The sequence below is a fragment of the Fukomys damarensis genome, unplaced genomic scaffold, assembly GCF_012274545.1.
Source record: "Fukomys damarensis isolate Sample0158 unplaced genomic scaffold, DMR_v1.0_HiC HiC_scaffold_4, whole genome shotgun sequence".
NCBI lineage: Eukaryota > Metazoa > Chordata > Mammalia > Rodentia > Bathyergidae > Fukomys > Fukomys damarensis.
In genome coordinates, this window is record NW_022900916.1 from 65818045 (window position 1) to 65825985 (window position 7941).

The 7941-nt window shown below is 39.6% G+C and overlaps 1 pseudogene; it reads right to left on the minus strand.

Moving 5' to 3' along the window:
* Window positions 1-1041: 1041 nt before the first annotated feature.
* Window positions 1042-7941, minus strand: part of LOC104868242 — a 7372-nt pseudogene continuing 472 nt past the window's right edge.

Genomic DNA, 7941 nt, shown 5'->3' on the forward strand with positions numbered 1-7941 from the left:
ATATAATAAAAAAGGGGGAATTGTGGGAGCCCACTGGCATTTGACATTGGAAAAGTAACTTCTACCATTGAGACATGTACACAATCTATGACTCTATTTGGCTTTTCTGAGACAAGGGTCTCAGCTATTCAGATGAGATTGACCTGGAGCTCACTGTGTAATCCAGACTGGTTTTATGGGATTACAGGCATGCACCACCATGCCCGGCTCAAGGACTTTGTTAAATTTGACCTTGTGATGGGAGGAACTAGCCAAAGATCTGATCTCCTCCCTAATAGTTGCTTGGTGCTTCCTGTTGGCCTGCCTTTAAAAGGAGCTGTTTCTGTGAAATAAATGGGACCTCTTGTCTCCACACTATTGAGTGTGCTGTCCTTTCTCAATCCTCACTCCCCAACTCAGGTACGTTCGTGTTGTGATGGCTGGACTACCACATAGAAACACAAGTCTTAAGTTTACAAATGAATATCTGTACAAATAATCTGTACATGTTATCATTTACAGCAATTTTATATGTTAAATTAACTGACTGTAAAAAAAAAATATTTTTTCTAACTCCACATTCCCTTAACACTCAGCATACCATATAGCTTAAGACCCTAACTAGGGCTATTTAAAATTACCAAATTAAAACTGCATGACTTATATAAAACCTATTAACAATTCAGTTTAACATCCTTGACTTCCAGAGTTCTGTATGAGAAACAAAACTTGGTTTGACATACTGACAAAAGGCCAGAAAGAGAGTTTCCAAAAAGGCACCCACGGCATTTGACTCTGAGAATTCTGTCTGATACTTGCAGGGAAAGCTAGCTCTACACTGGTCCCATGAAGCCACAGCCAGATCACAGCCCACCTGAAAATGTGAACTGACAGTTAAGCACACTGGGCAGTCTGATTTGGAGAAAGGAGCTCGGTGGGCCTTAACCAACTAAGCTCGTTTCAAGACTGTTTCACGTTTGATCTTTCTCAGATTAAGATACACTTACATTTTTAAAAAATGCAGCACACTCGCTGTACAAATAAGGCAAGAACAACAGCTCATCACGAGATAAGTGAACTATTAACAGGGAACCTTCCTGGTACAAGAGCAAGCTGGAGTTGTGGTGCCAGGCTGGCCTTCCAGGATCTGGGGAAGGCAATTGTTTCTCTCGGTGGCCGCCAGGCGGAAGTTAGCTCGCGGTCCAGAAGTCTCTGGGGTTCAGTCAAACAAGCTTCCAAATCCAGTTCATCTCCCACGTGGCAGTGCGGGTGTCCGACCCCTGTGGGTGTGCCAGAGTACACATCAGTGACCCTGTGAGCTCACCTGGGACTCCGAGCCACTCTCTGTGGATTCTATTCTGTTTCCCCCGGGTCCGCAGGGTACCATTCTTGCAAATCACACCCTTCCTCAACCGGAGGCTCCCCAAACTGCAGCGCCACCTTCCTGAGCTTGATCTGCTTGGTCCCAGGACCGCCGACGGTACTTCTTAAATTAGCTGGGTTTTGAGGCGGATGCCAGGCTGGCGAAGGTCTGGGGACTTCTGCGATGCAGCGATCACAGGCCGTGAATGGTTTCTCCCTGTAGCCATGGGCTCCTGTCTTCTCCGGAGGACTTGTTCGTCTGTCTCCAAAGTTGGCAGGCGCTGAACACGCAGACTCCTTTGAACCAGAGCTTCCCAGCGAAGGCTTTCTGTCCCTTCCAAAGTCACCGAGGAAAAGTTTTCTTCTATGCCTTGCAGGTTCTTTGTTAACTGCGGTCCTCATTTCGTGCTCTTCCACCGCACTTGCCCAGGCTGAGTGTCTAGAACGGGGCTGCCGGCTTCGGGACTGGGGTGTCTCTCGGGCCCGCGGTCGGGGGCGCTCTCCCGGCTCCGCGTCCTCCTGTCAGCTGTTTGCTTCCCCCAAGGCGGGCGGGCGCACCCCGGTGGGCTTCCTGGCCGGCAGGCCACGGTGGGCAACTGGAGACCGGCGGGGGCGCACACGACCTCGCGGGCTCACCGCCAGGGGTACTTGACATCTTCCTTTACTTTAAACGCTGGCTCTTTAAATTCATCACGGAAGCCCAGCACTTACCATCCCAGCAGTTGCGTGCTCCAAATGAGGACTGGTGCTTACATCCTACCCTGCCACAACGAAGGAATCACCGGGCGACCAAAAGCAAAACAAAATGCAACTGTTCTCAGTCATGGTTCTCAGGTTTCTGTGGATATTAGAATCGCCGGGAGGGTTTACTCACAGACCCTTAGACCCCACCACCTCAGGGTCTGGTGCAGGGGAACTGCCATGGGATAAGGAGCTTTCTTTCTCTGGGCTCTTGTTCTGAAAATGAAGGAGAATGAATCCAACAGAACAGCAGTGGGTAATAAACATCGCGCTTTTTAAAAAGAACCAGAAAAGCCCTTGCTGGCGGAGTAAGCTCTGATGGAGAACATCAAGGAAGCACCTAAACCTAGGGGCTTATCTACAGCTAGCTGCTTCTGTTGCTGGGCTTCTTGTCTCAGTAGAGTTCAGTACTCCTGTGCCCAGTGTACTGTAATTAGGCCTTTGTCCCTTGTGCTTAAATTCCCCGCAGCTTACCTTACCTTACCTTCAGCTTACCTGGGAGGCCCTTTCACTTTCTCCCTTTATTTTCTGGTCTCAGTAGAAGGTCTGAAAAATTTGTATATCTACCAAGCCTCCAGGTGACTGATGCTGATGTCCGCGGTCCATGGTACTGACTTTGAGAATCCAAGGAAGAGGTTTAGCAGAACTCTGAGGAATATAGAGGAAGGCATAAGAAGCCATCAAGGCAGAAGACTTTCTGGAAGGTCCATCCTCTGCCCTCTGTATGGACAAAGGAACAAAATTTAAGATATTCAGAGGGAATGTGCTGCAGGTAAAAGGAGAGGCCTGAATCCTTCAAGTTCTTCCTTTTTTCATCTGGTGATCTGGTGGCCTTGCTCCACTCTTGCAGAATGCAATAAAAATAAAAATTATAAAACTATATCCCCTCGTGCCATGACCCAATATACATTGTTTTCTTTGCTTTGCCACAGTCCTAACATTTCAGAAAGAGCGGTTTTGCGATATTCTAAATGCCTTTCTTTTGCTTCAGTTTCCTCTAAAACTATGTTTTGTTTTTTACTTTGTCCTAACCAGACTCACACATTTTAGGGGTGATCAAAAATACTAAGTCGTCTGTCAGGTGTTCCATCGTAGATTCGTCTTATTGACCGTAATGGTTAAAATATTCACATCTTCCCCAGTACGCATTCTTCTCATCCTTGCAACAAGACAAAGAAGACACAGAGTCAATTCTCAAAGACTCTTAACTGTATTGCAGAGCTGGGAATAATAGGGGGTAATGCTTTATTCATGAGATATGCTCATGCGAATAGCTTTATTCCTAATTCCTCTTTTTCACCACATGATCCTTAAAAAGTCATTTCAATTTTCACTGCACTAATGTTTGTATGTGTGAGGAAGAGATAATATTTGCCATGAAGTTTCGTTAATACTTGTGCTTTTGAGATTATTGGAAAGGAAAAGAATACAATACTGTTATTCTAGGTCAAACTTTTGGAACTCAAACTATAAAACAGGAAAATCTCCACACTCAGCAACAAATCATTTGAGAAGCGTTTCTCCTACAACAAGGCTGCTGATCTTCCTGACAAAAGTTTATCTCAGACTCAGGTACTGTCAGGTTTTACAGTCATTTCTTCTATTCATTCCAGTTCTCTTGAAAGTGGAACAACTAAGGGGAAGGGGGAGTAAATGCTTTCTTTCAGGCTAAAGCTGTGAAAATTTTTACCATAAAGGATCAGGCAGTAAATATTTCAGGCCACATAATATCATATGATCACATATGATCTTGATTATAAAATGTGTTTAAAACTGGGATGAACAAAAATCACCAGTCATCATTTTAAATTTTTCCATCACTAACAGTGGTACCCCTTTCTTCTATCATCTTATATTATTAGTTATTAAGATTTGGTCAGCAAAAATAAATTAGGTAGAATTTGCTACCTCTTGCTTGTTTTCTTAAGTAAAATGTAGGTCAGTTTTTAGAGCAATGCTATTTTGCTTGGCAGGTCTATTTGGTTTCCCAAAAACAAATTATTAAATCAAGTTAGCTGCTTTTAGCACTCCAAATACAAACCATTCTGTTTCACTCACATTTTCTATTTTATTTTACCTACAGCTTCATTACTTGCAGTTCCTCATGAGCCTTTAGAGAAAATAATGTTATTACTTTGGTTGCACAAATTGGAAACCTATTTTTGAAGAGCTGTGTCCCGGCAATTCTGATTATCCTGCCTTCTATTCTTCTCCTCATTTGTATAAAGAAGGGACTACATATAAGACACCATCTCTCTCCTGAGTGCAGTTGTAGAAGCCTGTTGTATTTTTATTAACACTTTTACACACTTTTCATTTTGTTTCCTTATTGCAGAGAGATAGTTTACCTTCCTGTTTACTTTTCTAATTATTCTGATTTAAGAAGTTTTGTCTAAAGTGCTTGATAGAAAAGAACCTTAATCAGTACTCTTTTCAAAACAATGTAAAGCAGAAACAATTTCTTGAATTGTTACAAAAATTCTTAAAATAGTAGTTTAAAGAGTTTTTGCTTCCTTCTGGTTATAATCAATATCTTAAAAATTAAGCGGTCCTTTCTCTTTAACTAACATGACTTCTTCACAATCACCCAATTTTTCTTTGTTGCTTATGATAATACAGAAGTTATTATATGTAGTAGTATGCCACAGAAAATGGAAAAGGTTGTTAATTTTAGGATTTGTTCATAATTTTCCAACTTTTTTTCTGTATTTTTCTCTCCTTTTAGTGTGCACTTTAGAAATAGATCTGTTGGTGTTGACACACAGAATTACAAATTGATCAGTCACACCATGACTTAGCATTATTGAAGACTGATATAATAATGGGCTCTATAAAAGAAATTTTCTGGAGTTGTTTGATAAAACTGCATTGCTATTGTACTTTTCAGTGTCCTAGACAAATTTTCACATTTTATTTTTTTAAGTTCCAAAAAAAAATAAAAAGCTTTTCCCTTCTTATGATTTTACTTGATCTATTTTAATATAATTTGAAAGAATTTTTTAAAATTATGATTTTTATAGTGATGCTCAGGATGCTCAAACTAATAAAATGTACACTAGTCTAGATTTTCTGAGATCACATGCACAAAATGTATGTAACTATTATCTCCTCAAATTTGTGCCCATATAACTTTGTAGACCAGTGCTATTTGTTTCCTGAAAATCAATTTTGCTAGGCTAAAAGTAAAATAATCAGAAATTTGGGGGGTCTGAGAAATAAAACTTATTTATGACCAGGAATCCATGCTGATCCACAGGCTCAGAAACAGAAACCACAAGAATCATTCAGGGATAAGGACAGTCTGGTGAGTGTGCAATAAAACCAATAGCTTTGGCCTCATGCCTGACCTATGTCTGTAGAAACCTGATTTCATCTCTCTAATTCACATAACATAAGGAAGAGACAATTCCAGGAAAGAAAATTGAAATTTTGTTGAGGAAGAGGAAATAGTCTTGGCAATCTCAACAGTGTTTGTTACACATTATTTTTGTAGTCTTGTTATCATGGAATGGGCAGAGATGGTCCAAGCTCTTGTGTACAATGAGGAAAGAATTGCCATTTGTCCAGTAGCAAGCAGCTACATTTATTGAAGATCACAGGAAATTGTGGTTATGATAAGTCCATATTGATAATAGATATGTTACAGACCAAAAAAATGGTGCTGGAGTACCAGAAAAGTAAAAGAACTGTACATAGATCATGGCACACAGAAACAGCAACACCTGCCACCAATAATCAGACTTTTGGAATTTAAAGGATGTGTACCTCAGACCAAGTTCCTCCTCCTGAATCTATGTATGATTGACAAGAATAATTGGCAGAGTGCTGAGTCCCATTAGTAGGGGCTCTTAACATGCATGCTTATCCCAGAATTCACTCTGATCTTCATTATATGCACTACACGTAGTACATATTTATGAACGCATAATAACATGGGAGAAGGGTGAAGGTGATTAAAGGTCAGGCTGGGAGATCCAACATGCTTGTGCTCTTCTGTAGAAGATCAGAGATCTTCTAGGTTTGAGTTACTTTATTTTCTACCTCCCTTAGGACAAGGGAAGAAGGAATGGCCATAGGGTGCTGTTTAGAATTAAATGAATGCAAAAGAGTGACACCCTCAGCTTCACTGTTTCTAACTGTGCTAGTTTCTAACTGTACATTGTTTCTAACTGTATTAGTTATGTTGAGAAAAGCAGTCATATTTAGACATTATATTATGTTATACTACACTGCCTTCATAAATTAAGATTAAAATCAATAATTAAAAGAAGAATTAAAAATGAACAAAGAAGTTTTTATTGAATCTCCATGTTCCATTAGTAATGCTGCAATGCTGAATCTGTTGAGAGGAATCCAAAAGTATTCAAGGTAGCTATGCCCACAGAAATATATATGTATATATGCTAATGATTAATTCTGGAGGCAATGATCCACTAAATTTGTGTTCTAAGAACCCTTCACATAATAATGAATAGCAAAGCCTTTGCAACCAGATTGCTTTGATTAAAATTCTAGTACTTAAGAATAAGGAAACTTGGTCATGTTACTTAACCTTCCTCATTTATAAAATCAATACAGCAATAGTTTCTATTTCACGAGGCTGTTGTGATATATTAATATCTGATGTGCAATGAGTGTTATACACATTCTACATATTCTTGTACAGAGAAACTTAAGAAAGATGAATGAAAATGCCCTAAAAAAAACTTGGACCTTATTCACAGTAGCTTTATTAATAAGACCAAACTCAAAATACCCCAAATGTCCATAATGTTTACATGTTATCTATTACTTTTCTCTTTACTGAGACAAAATACCCAACACCCAAAGCTAAAGGAGGAAAGGTTTATCTGGCTTACAGTTCATAGAGTTTCAACAGACAGTTGGCTGGTTCCAAAGTAGGGTGGCATGGCAGAAGGACATCACGAGGAGAAACAGTTCATGGCAGGCAGAAGGCAGCAAAAGCAGCAAGCAAACAAGTCCAAGTGACCTTAGAAGCTTCTTTCTGCCACTTTTATATTCTATCTCAGCTACTGGGCTTATAGCAGGTGTTAAACCTATCAGTGGACTCATTTAGTAATAACACACACTTAATCCCAGCATCACACAATTTAGATCCAGCCACCTCTGAAAAAGCCCCCACTTGTGACTGCATGAGGCTCTGGGGGGACGTCTAGAGACAAATGTTTAAACAAATTGAGGTATCTAAAAAAGAAACAGACTACTGAATAAATATCGAAATGAATACAGTGAGTGAAAAGTAACAGAGAAAAGAACACATAACCATGATTCCATTTATTAAAAACTAAGAAATGCAAGTAGTCCACAGAAAATTGATCAGTAGTTGCTTAGGGATATGACAGTATGGAGAAAGCTGTAGTAAATAAGCTGTTGGAAGTAGTGGTAATGTTGATTACATATTGTGATGAAGGATTTGCAGATGTATACATAAAAATAAAATTCATCAAGTTGCAGACTTTATGTATGGTATGTTGTGTATCAATTATACCTCAATGAGGCTGTTAAAATTTTCCTCATACAGCTCCTAAATGACGTGTGTTGTGTTTAAAGAGGGTTAATGAGGCAGCATTCTTAAGGGTAAAGGTAATCTCTAAGGCTAAGGACTCCAAGAAGAGGTATTTGCAGTGCTCCCTGTCAGAACTAACAAGATACTGGACTGGAACAACCTTTGTCAAAATGCAGAAGTTTGAACTGCCTTATTTTGTTACTACTGGCTAATCTCAAAGACTATAATTCTTTCCCAAAAACAAAAGCTAAAAACTCATTTGGCCACTAAAAGTTCACTGTGGTTTTAGAAAGTGTGATCTTTTTTTTTTTTTTTTTTTTTTTTTTTTTTTT